General features: G+C 41.4%; 1 non-coding gene across 1 annotated transcript; it reads left to right on the top strand.

Annotated features, from left to right (window-relative positions):
* Nucleotides 1-10,742: 10,742 nt before the first annotated feature.
* Nucleotides 10,743-10,850, top strand: LOC112780561 (small nucleolar RNA R71). Its single transcript, XR_003191388.1, has one exon. It is a non-coding gene; the product is annotated as a small nucleolar RNA R71 (small nucleolar RNA).
* Nucleotides 10,851-14,360: the final 3,510 nt, after the last annotated feature.

Genomic DNA, 14,360 nt, shown 5'->3' with positions numbered 1-14,360 from the left:
CGGCGCCATTTTTGACGATTGGATTTTTGATGGTTTAGAATTTCACAAATGAATTCTCGTTGCAAGTATAGTTCCTAAACCAAACAATAATCCTTTCATACAAAAGATTGTTTGTCACAAGTAACAAACCCCTAAATTCTATAAACCGAAGTATTTAAACCTCGGGTCGTTCTCCGTAGGAATTACAATGAAGTGTCTTGTTATTGGTTATGGATTGTATTTTGGGGTTTTGGGATAAGAGACATGAAATGTAAATGACAATGAAAATAAACTAACAACTAAAAAGCACTTGGCAAGGTTGTGAGAATTAGAAGTCCTATCCTAGTTATCCTCCTCGATTGTGACCACAATTGTCCATTGCTACCACTTAGTTAACCTCTAATAATGGAGGAAAGTCAAGTGGATGAATCAACTTGATTCCACAAGTCCTAGCCAACTCCCAAGGGAAGGACTAGCTTTAGTGGTATCTAAATCAATTAGCAACTTCTAATTATCAATCAACAAAGACATTAGATAACTCAAGCGTCACTAATTACTCTACCATAGCCAAGAGGAACAAAATCTATACTAAAATCCAACCAAGCATTTCATCAAACACTTGGAAGGCATAAAAGGAAAGCATAGTAAAATTGCAAGAAAAGTAAATCTACACTACTCAATTTGCAAGGAATTAAACAACAACAAATCAAATGAACACAATTATTATGATTTACCTTGAATTAAATTGAAAGAGAAAGGAAGGAACAAAAGTAGATCTACAACAAAATGCAAGAACAACATAAAGGGAATTACAACAAGAGGATGGAAGAAGAATGAATGTAACAACAAGGAATTGAGAAGATAGAAGTAGAAGAAGATGAATTAAAATCTAGATCTAAGAACTAAACCTAATCTTAATTCTAGAGAGAAGTGAGAGCTTCTCTCTCTAGAAACTAAAACTCACTACTAAACTAAGCTAAAACTAAACTAATGGTTACTAATACATGTTTCCCTCTTCACTCCTTGGGTTAAATAGCATCAGAAATGAGTTGGATTGGGCCCACAAGGCTTTAGAATTCGTTGGCCACGTTTTGCTTTAAGTGAACTAGGTGGCAGCAACGGCGCGTGCGCGTACTTTGCGCGTGCGCGCCACCATACGTGTAGCAACTATGGCAAATCTTATATCGTTTCGAAGCCCCGGATGTTAGCTTTCCAACCCAACTAAAACCGCATCATTGGATCTCTGTAGCTCAAGTTATGGTCGTTTAAGTGCAAAGAGGTCGGCTTGACAGCTTTCCGGTTCTTCCATTTCTTCATGAGTTCTCCAACTTTTCATGCTTTCTTTCTTCATTCCCTTGATCCAATCTTTTCCTCCTAAACCTTAAATCACTTAACAAACATATCAAGGCATCTAATAGAATCAAGGTGAATTAAATTTAGCTATTTTAAGTCCTAAAAAGCATGTTTTCACATTCAAGCACAATTAAAGGAGAATATACAAAACCATGCTATTTCTTGAATAAATATGGGTAAAAGGTGATAAAATCCCCAAAAATCAATACGAGATAAACCCTACAAATGGGGTTTGTCAGTCATCAATGGTAGGGATGGTAGCTGGGGTCTCCGTGGCGGTGGTGGGCTGAGGGTCTGACTGCTGTGGAGGTGGTACGGACTGGAGCGGGATCTCCAAATTTGCAGCCTGTATCTGGGGCATAACCTCCTGATGCGGGGCAGCCTGCTCTGTGGCTGCCTGCTGATGAGTCTCTGCCTGAGAATGAGGCTCCTCCTCGTGCTCATCCTCCTCCTCGTGCTCATCCTCTGATGGCTCTGAAGGGGTGTCGGGCTCGGAGGGGATGTCGGTGCCCTGTCTGATCATCAGCTTCAGATGGGAATAGCGTCGCCTGCTGCGGCGCTCTAATCTCTCATACCGGCGCCTGTTACGATGCTCCATCTGATCAAGCTGGCGGAATAGACGGTGCACGAGGCGATAGACCGGCTCAGAGGCGGGTGGAGGTGCAGTGGTGGCAGTAGGGGCAGCTGGGGATGAAGAGGGTCCAGCAGATGGAGGGGCTATCTCATCAGTAGCAGTGACAGATGGTGGTCTGTAGCCCAAAGCAAGGAAGTTCCTGCTGTGCGGGATGATCTTCCTGCAGTCCGCTGCTGGTGGTCTCTCATCGGCATCCTCCCAAGGCACATCAGCCTGACGGCCTAGCCGTGTAACCAGGTAAGGAAAGGGGAGGGTGCCTCGTACATGGGCCCTAGCCATATAATGCCGGATAAAACGAGGTAAGTATATGTCCTTACCCTCCAGCACACACCAAAGGAGGGTGATCATGGTAGCCGGGATCTCCGTCTCGTGAGTACTCGGCATCACAAAATTACTCAAGATCTGATGCCATAGCCGAGCCTCATCGTTCAAGTACACTCTCTTGATTCCTCTAGGCATAGTGGTGTTCTGACCCATCTCCCAAGGAACAGCAGGGTCGAGAGCTATCTGTGCCTTTACGGCATCCCAATCAAACTGCATCTGGCCCATGTCCTCCTCAGCCTGTGCAAAACCATCTGGCTGATCGGACTTGGCTGGGAGCTAGAGAATGGTCTCTATGGCTTCCTCTGTGACCAGAATTTGCTTTCCCCACAGGTTCACTGCATCAAGGGTAGTAAGGTAGTAGTTGCAATAGAATTCCCTGACCCAAGATGCATTGACCTCTGTCAGTGGTCTCTCTAGAAAGAACCAGCCCCTTTGCTTGATTTGCTCAGTAGTGTATTGCTGGAGGGCCTCTGGAATCTTCAAGGTACGTTCCAGGTATAGATTTCTAGAGTTTGCAAAAGCCGGGTACTTCAACTCACAGTACCAGTTTGCAAATTTTATAGGATCGTTTGCAGGAAGCAGCTGGTTAGCTTTCTCCTGCGGTGTGAAGTTCTTCTCCCGCCATGATGAATCGTGCATTAGAGCAATGATGGACTGGGAGGATTCTCCTCTTTTGCGCTTGCCAGTGGCTTTGCCTTTACCTTTCCTCTGTGAGGTAGACATCCTGAAAAACAGAAAATCAGGAATGGATAAAAAAATAGGAAAGCAAATAGGCAATTAAACAAAGGAAACTCAAAGCGGTAAGGGAGAAATAGAATAAGGAAAATGAGTAATTGAAATGTGATTGAATGAATGTTAAATGGAAAGAAAATAAGCAATATGCCATGGTTAGAAAGTTAGAGGAAAGTGAAAATAATCAGAAAAGAGACCAAAAGGGTTAGTATGGTTAGGATTTGAAAAAGAAATTAGTAAATTAAAATCAGTGAGTTAGGAAGGTAAGTAGCATAGAAAAATTCCATATAATAAGGATTCACAGGTAAGAATAGAAGTACTCATAATTGAACAAGCAGTTTATGAACCAGGAAATCAAAAAGGATGAGAAGATCTGCCATAGCATTCATGTAGTGGTTTGGGTAAAGCAGAGTAAAACAAATTTCAGAAATGCCAAACCAAAACATGAATGAAAACAAAATTAAAAAAAAAATTTGGGCAGCATTCCGGCTAAAATTGGATTGTCCCGGAAAATAAACAGCAATTTAATCAGTTCATATGAATTTAAAAAAATCAAGCTGCATGTACATAGATATAAAATAAACATAAAAACTCAATGTAAATAGCAGCAACATACAAGAAAGCAGCATATGAATCATGATTATAGCAGCAACAGATTTGCACATAGGATAAAACAGAAGTAAGAATAGTGCAAGTAAACAGACCTAGATCCACTAACCACAGCCTAAGCTACCTAACAACCTAAAAATCCACTACAACATGCAAGTCTAACTATCCTAATTATGAACATAAACGGAATAAAAAATATAGAAAAGTTACGAACAGATAAAAAAAATGGTTGCGTGTTGCGGAACCTGGTAAGCGGAAGGGGTGGAACAGGGAAGAAGGTGGCTGCGGCGGCGTCCGGCGCGGTGGTGGTGCACGACGACGCGGTGGTGGCGGCGGAGGGGGTTGGTGGTGGAGAAAGGGTTTAGGTTAAGTGTTGGAGGAAGAGGATAGGGGTGGGAGGTGGGGGTTGGTGTTGTTGGCTGAAGGGGTGGGGCGCGGTGGATGGCCGGCAGTGGTGGGCGTTGGTGGCGGCGAGCAGCGGTGGAAAGGGGAGAAGAGAGGAAAAAGGAAGGAGAGAGAAGGGGAGGGGGTGGTACGGCGGCGGTGGCGGGTCGGCGGCGGCGTCTGGGTGATGGTGCGGTGGCGGCTGGAAGGTGGTGGGTGGTGGTTGGAGGGAGAGGAGGCAGAGAAGGGGAAGAGGGTTGGGGGTGAGGGCTGCGCGACTGATAGGGTTTGCGAGCTGGGGGGGTTATATTTTCGAATCCACGCGGCCGCGTGGGACACGCGGTCGCGTGGTTGGGACGAGAATGGGAGTGACGCGATTGCGTGGGGTGCGCGATCGCATGAGAGGGGGGAAAGAAGGGTGACGCGATCGCATGGGTCGCGCGATCGCGTCGCTGGAAGTCGTGCTAAACGCACGACTCCAGCGCCGTTTCAGCGCAACTCTCTGTCTCCTTTTGGGGCGATGTGCAATCCATGCGACGCGATAGCGTCGCTCACGCGGTCGCGTGGGATTGGTATTGGGTAAGTGACGCGATCGCATGGGGCATGCGATCGCGTGGGCCAATTTGTGCGAAACGCACAAGGGCCGCACGATTCCAGCCCAACTTTCTGTTCGTTGGATCCTTACGCCGATATATATATCACGCGGCCGCGTGGGTCACGCGGTCGCATGGTTGGTGTTTTTTGCGATATGACGCGATCGCATGGGGCACGCGGTCGCGTCGTGCAACCTTTTTTTTTTATATATATATGCATGAAAAATGCAGAATGCAATGTCTATCATGAATGCTTATGCATGATTCCAGGTTTAATAAATAAAAAGGAAAAATGAAAGCAATTAACAAGAAATAAGTTGAAAAAGAAGCAACCATACCATGGTGGATTGTCTCCCACCTAGCACTTTTAGTTAAAGTCCTTAAGTTGGACATTGGAAAAGTATCCTGTTATGGTGGCTTGTGTTTTAATTCGTCCAAAAATCTCCACCAATGCTTGGAATGCCAATAGCCTTCGGGGTCCCAAACTAGGCATGTAAAGCTTCTGCGCAGCTCTGAACAGATATCCAGCCTCCCGGGATGACGAATGTCAGAACATAATCCATGATCCCAAGCTGTGTTTTTAGATCCGCCTCTGTTTTGATTTGTAAGTTTCCATTCGGGCGGGTTAAAGAGTAGAATCTCACCGTGGCGACCAAACGTTCTCCGTGATCCATGCAATTGAGCACGATACCAATCCGTGTACTTCGAGGTGAAGCGTGGAACCTTATTGAACCTGGTGCACCAGCTCTGAATACGAGCCATTTCCCTCTTACTCTTAAAGCCGCAGAGAGCTCTAAGCTGGCCATCTGTTTCAAGCAAACCATATTCAAGTGAATAAGTAAAATTATAAGTTAAGGATTGTACCCACTTGAAGCTTGTATTGGGTGGTAATGGCCTTGGGATAGGTGTTTTTGGTGGTTCTGCGAGTTCCGTGTCCTTGTGCTCTTCTGTGAATTCTTCCACTTCCTTGCAAAGATCTTCAATTGTATCTGTATTCTGGTCAAAGTCTTCTATGTCTTCCTCATCACTCGAGTCATAGATTGGAGGTTGAGAGAAATCTACCTCCGCATCATCTTCATATTCACTTGGGGAAGATTCTTCGATCTCAAAGAATTCACTTGCAGACGCAAGTTCATCACTAGGAGAACTAGACTTGTGACTATCATCATCAAGGAAATTTACTTCTTGGATTATTCCGTCTGATTCTTCGTAAACGACTTATCTTGTAGATTGTACGGTATCCTCCTTAGCATCAACTGTGGCATCTCGGACGGAGTTTTCCTCGATTCTGGATTCCCAAGGAACTTCAACATCGCCTAGATCTTCAACCAACTCTTCTTCTTGAACAATGACAGCTTCTTCCACTTGTTCTAGTACGAATTCATTCTCTGTCTTGTCCACTGGAGTCTCTAGTATTTCTTTCATGCTACGCTCTTCATTGGGCTGTCCACATAGGGCTGTGGTTGATCCTTGTATATTTAAGCGCCTAGTGGCCCATTGAATTAGTGCTTGCTCCAGTTGTTGAATGGTTGTTTGAAATTTAGTTACTATTTCTTTTAGGCGATCCTTTGCTTCACGGTTTGCTAGACTTGGACATGATACAAAGGAAAGTGGTGATGATTGGGAATGATTGGATTGGTATTGGGGTAAGGAAGGATCATATGATGGCGAATGGTGAAGAGAAGCTTGTGAGTGTGGTGGTTCGAGGTTATATTGAAAGGATGGTTCATATGCATGGGATGGGGCTTGTTGGTAGTTACAAGGTTGTCCACCATGTCTTACAGCTGGGTATGCACGGTAGAATGGTCTTTGTCCAGGATATCTCGGAGGGTGTTGCTGCCTAAAGGGTTGATTAGATCCTCTTGGCCCCATCCATCCTTGATTGGTCTGACCTTGATGCACATTCCTGCTATAACTTCTATTTCCTTCAACAATATTAGAACCAAACTCAAAGCGAGAGGGGTGAGAGTTCATAGTAGCAAATAAAGAGAAAAAGAAAAAACAACAATAAATAAACAAGCAAAAGAAAAAATATTTACAATAACCAATAATAAGGCACACGTTAGCAGTTCCCCGGCAACGGCGCCATTTTTGACGTCGAGATTTTTGCCAGTAAAGAATGTCATAAAAATAGTCGCGTTGTAGATATAGTCTCTAAACTGACAAAAATCCCTTCGTACAAACGTGTTGGTTGTCACAAGTAACAAACCCCTTTTAAAATTGATAACCGAGTATTTAAACCTCGGGTCGTCTTCTCAAGGAACTGCGAGAAGGTGTGTTCTTACTATTGGTTATAAAGGTTGTGATCGGGGTTTAGAAGGTGAGAAGCAAGTATTTTAAATGACGAGTGAATCAAATGGCAAGTAAAAATAAATAATAACTGTAAAACAACTTTTGGTAAGATAAGGGAAATTAGAAGTCCAACTTAGTTATCCTTCTCAACAATAATGAAAGTTGTATCTTAATTCCACTTGGTCAACCTTTACCAGAGCAAAGGAAAGTCAAGGGACTAATTAAATTGACCTTTGGATCCTAATTATTTCCTAAGAAAAGGTTGGGATTATTTAAGTTCAACTCAATTAGCAAGATAACGATTATCAATTATGTTAAGTTTAATAACTGTTGAGTTACTGAATTCTTAACCAAAACCAAAAAGGGGAAAAAGTAAATTGCTGAAATAATAAAAGTGTCCTTAGATGGGAAGTAATGGCAACTTAAATCAAAGAGAACAATCATAAACTGAAAATACCTCAAATTATCATTAATTCAATTAGAAATCTGTAACATGGAATAATTCATAAATTATAATAATCAATTCAAATGTTGGAATAAATAAATAAAAGTAAAACTAAAAGAACATTAAACCTGGATCCGGAGTTACTCTTAAAACAAGAAGAAATCCTAAATCCTAAAAGAGAGAGAGAGAAGATCTCCCTCTCAACTAAATCTAGATCATTGAAAGGTAAAAATATGCGAGCTCTCTTTGAATGGAAGTATTTCCACACTTTATAACCTCTGGTCTATACTGTCTGTACTTGGATCTGGGCCAAAGAGGGCTTCAGAATTTGCTGGGCGCGTATTCTATAATTTCTGGTGCGTGGCCTCTGTCACGCGTCCGCGTGGGTCACGCGGTCGCGTCATTTGGAGCTTTTCCTTGCCACGCGGTCGCGTCAGTCATGCGACCGCATCATATGTATTCTGCTTAAGGCGCGCGGTCACGTCAGTCATGCGGCCGCGTCGCTGCTGATTTGTGCTTGGCACGCGATCGCGTCATCCATGCGATCGCGTGGATACCAGTTTCCTTAAAGCTCCGTTTTGCTTCTTCCTTCCATTCTAGTATGTTTCCTTTTTCATCCTTTAAGTCATTCTGCCTTTAGAAAATCTGAAACTACTCAACACACTAATCACGGCATCGAATGGAAATAAAGGTAATTAAAATAATTAATTTTTAAAGCTTAGAAAACATGTTTTTCATTATATGACATAATAAGGAAGGGAAAGTAAAACTATGCAATTAATGTGAATAAGTAGGTGAAGAGGTGAATAAATCACTCTAATTAAGCACAAAAGAACTCATGAAATATGGGTTTATCACCTTTCCTCTTTCTAGAGGTTTCTCCGGCCTTTGGTGCCATTAATGGTTATGGAAAAACAAAAAAAGCTTTAGCTTTTACCACACCAAACTTAGAAGGTTGCTCGTCCTCGAGCAAAAGAAGAAAGAAGAGAGTAGAAGAAGAAGAAATAGAGGAGATGGAGAGGGGGGTATGGTTTGGCCATTATGGGTGGGTTTGGGTGGGAAAGTGGTTTGAATTTGAATGGTGAGGTAGGTGGGGTTTTATGAAGGATGGATGTGAGTGGTGAAGAGAATGGTGGGATTTGATAGGTGAGGGGTTTTAGGGAAGAGGTATTGAGGTGATTGGTGAATGGGTGAAGAAGAGAGAGAAAGGTGGGGTAGGTAGGGATCCTGTGGGGTCCATAGATCCTGAGGTGTCAAGGATTTCTCATCCCTACACCATGTGGCGTGCAAAACGCCCATTGCTGCCAATCCTAGCGTTAAACGCCAGGCTGCTGCCCATTTCTGACATTTAACGCTAGCTTCTTTCCCATTCCTGGCGTTAAACGCCACTTTGGTGCCCATTTCTGGCGTTAAACGCCCAGAATGGTGCCAGACTGGGCGTTTAACGCCCATTCTGCTACCCTTACTGGCGTTTAAACGCCAGTAAATTTCTCCTCCAGGGTGTTCTATTTTTCATTCTATTTTTCCTTCTGTTTTTAATTTTTCAATTGTTTTTGTGACTTCACATGATCATCAACCTATAGAAAACATAAAATAACAAAAGAAAATAGAAATTTAACATAGATAATTAAAGATTGGGTTGCCTCCCAATAAGCGCTTCTTTAATGTCAATAGCTTGACAGTGGGCTCTCATGGAGCCTCACAGATGTTCAGAGCAATGTTGGAACCTCCCAACACCAAACTTAGAGTTTTAATGTGGGGGTTCAAAACCAAACTTAGAGTTTGGTTTTGGCCTCCCAACACCAAACTTAGAGTTTGACTGTGGGAGCTCTATTTGACTCTGTATTGAGAGAAGCTCTTCATGCTTCCTCTCCATGGTTACAGAGGGATATCCTTGAGCTTTAAACACAAGGGAGTCTTCATTCACTTGAATGATCAATTCTCCTTTGTCAACATCAATCACAGCCTTTGCTGTGGCTAGGAAGGGTCTGCCAAGGATGATGGATTCATCCATACACTTCCCAGTTTCTAGGATTATGAAATCAGCAGGGATGTAATGGTCTTCAAACTTTACCAAGACATCCTCTACAAGTTCATAAGCCTGTTTCTTTGAATTGTCTGCCATCTCTAGTGAGATTTTTACAGCTTGTACCTTAATGATCCCTAGCTTCTCCATTACAGAGAGAGGCATAAGGTTTATGCTTGACCCTAGGTCACACAGAGCCTTCTCAAAGGTCATGGTGCCTATGGTACAAGGGATTGAGAACTTTTCAGGGTCTTGTCTCTTTTGAGGTAATCTCTGCCTAGTCAAGTCATCTAGTTCTTTGATGAGCAATGGAGGTTCATCCTCCCAAGTCTCATTACCAAACAACTTGGTATTTAGCTTCATGATTGCTCTAAGGTACTTAGCAACTTGCTCTTCAGTGACATCTTCATCCTCTTCAGAGGAAGAATACTCATCAGAGCTCATGAATGGTAAAACTAAATTTAATTAAATCTCTATGGTCTCAGTATGAGCCTCAGATTCCCATGGTTCTTCATTAGGGAACTCCTTGGAGGTCAGTGGACGTCCATTGAGGTCTTCCTCAGTGGAGATTACTGCCTTTTCCTCCTCTCCAGGTTCGGCCATGTGAGACGTGTTTATGGCCTTGCACTCTCTCTTTGGATTCTCTTCTGTATTACTTGGGAGAGTACTAGGAGGGAGTTCAGTAATTTTCTTACTCAGCTGACCCACTTGTGCCTCCAAATTTCTAATGAAGGACCTTGTTTCAGTCATGAAACTTTGAGTGGTTTTAATTAGATCAGAGACAATGGTTGCTAAGTCAGAGTGGCTTTGCTTAGAATTCTCTGTCTGTTGCTGTGAAGATGATGGAAAAGGCTTGCTATTGCTAAACCTATTTCTTCCACCATTATTGTTGTTGAAACCTTGTTGAGGTCTCTGTTGATCCTTCCATGAGAGATTTGGATGATTTCTCCATGAAGGATTATAGGTGTTTCCATAGGGTTCTCCCATGTAATTCACCTCTTCCATTGCTGGGTTCTCAGGATCATAAGCTTCTTCTTCAGAGGAAGCTTCCTTAGTACTGCCTGTTGCTGCTTGCATTCCAGACAGACTCTGAGAAATCATATTGACTTGTTGGGTCAATATTTTATTTTGAGCCAATATGGCATTCAGAGTATCAATCTCAAGAACTCCTTTCTTCTGAGCCATCCCATTATTCACAGGGTTCGTTTCAGAAGTGTACATGAATTAGTTATTTGCAACCATTTCAATGAGTTCTTGAGCTTCTGCAGGCGTCTTCTTCAAATAAAGAGATCATCTAGCAGAGCTATCCAATGACATCTTGGATAGTTCAGACAGATCATCATAGGAAATTCCTATGATGCTCCATTCAAAAAGCATGTCAGAAGGACATCTTCTGATCAATTGCTTGTATCTTTCCCAAGCTTCATAGAGGGATTCACCTTCCTTCTGTCTGAAGGTTTGGACTTCCACTCTAAGCTTGCTCAATTTTTAAGGTGGAAAGAACTTTGCCAGGAAGGCATTGACTAGCTTTTCCCAAGAGTTCAGGCTTTCCTTAGGTTGTGAATCCAACCATGTTCTAGCTCTGTCTCTTACAGCAAAAGGAAAGAGCATAAGTCTGTAGACTTCAGGGTTAACCCCATTGGTCTTGACAGTGTCACAGATTTGCAAGAACTCATCTAAGAACTGATGAGGATCTTCCAATGGAAGTCCATGAAACTTGCAATTCTATTGTATTAGAGAAACTAATTGAGGCTTAAGCTCAAAGTTGTTTGCTCCAATGGCAGGGATAGAGATGCTTCTCCCATAGAAATCAGGAGTAGGTGCAGTAAAGTCACCAAGCACCTTCCTTGCATTGTTGGCATTGTTGTTGTTTTCGGCTGCCATGGTTTCTTTTTCCTTGAAGAGCTCTGTTAGTCCTTCTAAAGAGAATTGTTCTTTAGCTTCTCTTAGCTTTCTCTTCAAGGTCCTTTCAGGTTCAGGATCAGCTTGAACAAGTATGCCTTTATCTTTGCTTCTGCTCATATGAAAGAGAAGAGAACAAGAAAGTATGGAATCATCTACGTCACAGTATAGAGATTCCTTGAAGTGTCAGAAGAAAAGAAGAATAGAAGGAGAGGATAGAGATGAGAGAATTCGAACTTACTAAAGAATTAGGGTTCGAATTGCACCTTGAGGAGGAGTGTTAGTCCCTTAAATAGAAGGATGTGAGAAGAGGGGAAGAAATTTTCGAAATTAAAGTAAGAGATTTTGAAAATTTGGTAATTGGTTTTCGAAAACTAAGATTGAGAAAGAAATCAAGTGATTTTTGAAAAAGATTTTAAAATCAGAAATTAAAAAGATATGATTGAAAATTAATTTTGAAAAAGGGTGTGATTAAAAAGATATGATTGAGAAGATATGATTAAAAATCAAATTAAAAAGAGAAAGTTTTAAAACTAAAGTTGATTACTTGACTAACAAGAAATTAAAAGATATGATTCTAAAAATTTAAAATTTTGATCCTTTCTTAATAGGCAAGTAACAACTTGAAACTTTTTGAAGTAAATCTTGAATTGAAGCAAGGATTTTTGAAAACAGTAAAAATAAATATAAAATGGAAAGAAATTGATTTTGAAAGAGATATGATTGAAAAGATATGATTTGAAAAAGATTTGATTTTGAAAAATTATGAAAACTTGAAAAAAATGTGAATTAAAAACAAAATCTTCCCTCTAGTGTCATCCTGGCATTAAACGCCCAGCCAGGTACCCTGGCTGGCGTTTAAACGCCAGTTTTCCTTCTTTACTGGGCGTTTTGAACGCCCAGCTTTTTCTGTTTGATTCCTCTGCTGAATGTTCTGATTCTTCAATTCTCTGTATTATTGACTTGAAAAGACATAGTTTTAAAAAATATTTTTGAATTTTTGATGATGGGAATCAATAAAAATGCAACTAAGATCAAATAAACAATGCATGCAAGACACCAAACTTAAAAGTTTGTATACTAAGGACTATAACAATGTAAAAATGCATGTAGGAAACAACAAAACATACAAAACAAGAGAATTTGAAGATCAGAGCAATGAAATCATCAAGAACAACTTGAAGATCAATGAAGAACAATATGTATAAATTTTCGAAAATTAGAAGGATAAAGACATGCAATTGACACCAAACTTAAAATTAGACAATAGACTCAAACAAGAAACATAAAATATTTTTGGTTTTATGATTTTAACATTTTTTTGTATTTTTTTTCAAAAATTATATAGAAAAGAAAATAAAGAGAATCAAAACTTTTAATAAGAATTCCAGGAATCATGCAATGTTAGTCTAAAGCTTCAGTCTAAAAAAGATTAGACATGTTTGGCGAAGCTTCAGCAGGACATTACATTCAATAGCTAAATTGATGAGAATCAATCAGCTTTTGTGATGGTGGGAACATCACCTTGAAACTCTAGAATTCATTCTTAAAAATTCTGAAGAAAAGATACCTAATCTAAGCAACAAGATGAACCGTCAGTTGTCCAAACTCGAACAATCCCCGGCAACGGCGCCAAAAACTTGATGTTGTTGCCGGACCAAACTTGGCATTGTTGTTGCCGGAAACAAATGTGAAATTATTGTTCGTTCATTCGTTCGATCCCTGGCAACGGCGCCAAAAACTTGGTGCATGAAATTGTGATCATCAACAATGGTGCCAAAGGACTTGGAGCTCTCAAACGTGAATCACACTTTGTCACAATTCCGCACAACTAACCAGCAAGTGCACTGGGTCTTCCAAGTAATAAACCTTACGTGAGTAAGGGTCGATCCCACGGAGACTGTCGGTTTGAAGCAAGCTATGGTCACCTTGTAAATCTCAGTCAGGCTAATTCAGATGGTTATGGAGTTTGAGGTGATGAAAATAAACATAAAATAAAGATAGAGATACTTATGTAATTCATTGGTGGATTTCAGATAAGCGTATGAAGATGCTTTGTTCCCCTTGAACCTCTACTTTCCTATTGCCTTCTTCCAATCATTCATACTCCTTTCCATGGCAAGCTTTATGTTGGGCATCACTGTTGTCAATGGCTACATCCCGTCCTCTCAGTGAAAATGGTCCTGATGCTCTGTCACAACATCGGCTAATCAGCTGTCGGTTCTCGATCATGTCGGAATAGGATCCATTGATCCTTTTGCGTCTGTCACACGCCCCACAATCGCGAGTTTGAAGCTCGTCACAGTCATCCCTTCCCAGATCCTACTCGGAATACCACAGACAAGGTTTAGACTTTCCGGATCTCAGGAATGGCCGCCAATAATTCTAGCCTATACCACGAAGGTTCCAATCTGAGATTAGAAACCCAAGAGATATACATTCAAGCTTGTTTGCATGTAGAACGGAAGTGGTTGTCAATCACGCGTTCATAGGTGAGAATGGTGATGAGTGTCACATAATCATCACATTCATCATGCTCTTGGGTGCGAATGAATATCTTGGAGAAGAAATAGACTTGAGTTGAATAGAAAAACAATAGTACTTTGTATTAATTCATGAAGAACAGCAGAGCTCCACACCTTAATCTATGGTGTGTAGAAACTCCACCGTTGAGAATACATAAGAACAAGGTTCAGGCATGGCCATGAGGCCAGCCTCCCAAAACGTGAAAAGGTCTATCAAAGTATATCAAGTGTCTTAAAATACAATGGTAAAAGGTCCTATTTATAGAAAACTAGTAGCCTAGGGTTACAGAAATAAGTAATTAATGCAGAAATCTTCTTCCGGGCCCACTTGGTGTGTGCTTGGGCTGAGCATTGAAGCTTCCATGTGTAGAGACTTTTCTTGGAGTTAAACGCCAGCTTTTGTGCCAGTTTGGGCGTTTAACTCCAGCTTTTGTGCCAGTTTTGGAGTTAAACGCCAGAATTCTTGAGCTGAATTGGAACGCCAGTTTGGGCCATCAAATCTCGGGAAAAGTATGAACTATTATATATTGCTGGAAAGCCTAGGATGTCTACTTTCCAACGC

Source organism: Arachis hypogaea, chromosome 19, assembly GCF_003086295.3.
Source record: "Arachis hypogaea cultivar Tifrunner chromosome 19, arahy.Tifrunner.gnm2.J5K5, whole genome shotgun sequence".
NCBI classification, from domain to species: domain Eukaryota; kingdom Viridiplantae; phylum Streptophyta; class Magnoliopsida; order Fabales; family Fabaceae; genus Arachis; species Arachis hypogaea.
The sequence above is the reverse complement of the archived record's forward strand: the minus strand, read 5'-3'. Positions and strand labels throughout refer to the sequence as shown.